The sequence below is a fragment of the Nannospalax galili genome, unplaced genomic scaffold (assembly GCF_000622305.1).
Source record: "Nannospalax galili isolate Female #2095 unplaced genomic scaffold, S.galili_v1.0 scaffold286, whole genome shotgun sequence".
Taxonomy (NCBI): domain Eukaryota; kingdom Metazoa; phylum Chordata; class Mammalia; order Rodentia; family Spalacidae; genus Nannospalax; species Nannospalax galili.
In genome coordinates, this window is record NW_008359442.1 from 10,315,238 (window position 1) to 10,315,982 (window position 745).

Consider the following 745-nt stretch of genomic DNA (forward strand, 5'->3'; position numbering starts at 1 on the left):
CCTTTACACTCATTTCCCCTTCGCTGAGGAGAGAGGGGGGGAGGAGAGAGAAGAGGCCGAAGAAAGAGAGAAAATTCCTCGCAGAGAGCTCTTTCAGGGGGTGTGGGGGGAGGAAGAGGAACGGAGCAGCCGGGCGCCCCCCGCGCGCTCCCGCCCTGCTCGCCCTCTCCTCGCCGCCTTCCCCCGAGCTCGCCCGCCCACTGCCCCCGACGCCGGAGACGCCGCTCGGGAGTCGGCGGGCCCCGCTGTCTGCTCCGCTGCGCTTCGCCTCGGGCTCCGCAGGCGGACGGACGCCCTTTCTTTCTTTCTCTCACTCGGTCCGTCTTTCTGTCTCGGTCCCTCGCCGCCGCCCCGCCCGGCGGCCTCGGCCCTGCCCGTGCGCCAGGCCCGGCCGGCCGGACTCGATTGAGCTGCGCCGGCATCCCCGGCGGATCGGCGGAACCGGGGGGTCTCTTCGGCCCCCCGCCCGGCCCGGGTCCCTGCCCTCGGCGCCCCCCGGCCTGCCTGGCCGCTCCCCACCCCCTTCTTCGGAGCTCGCTGTGCGTGTGCGCGTGAGTGTGTGTCCCTCCGCCAACGCCGCCACCTCAGCCCGGCAAATGAACTCCGTCCGAGCCGCCAACCGGAGACCCAGGCGAGTGTCGCGGCCGCGCCCGGTGCAGCAACAGCAGCAGCAGCCCCCGCAGCAGCCGCCCCAGCAGCAGCAGCCGCCGCAGCAACAACCCCCGCCGCCACCGCAGCAGCAGCC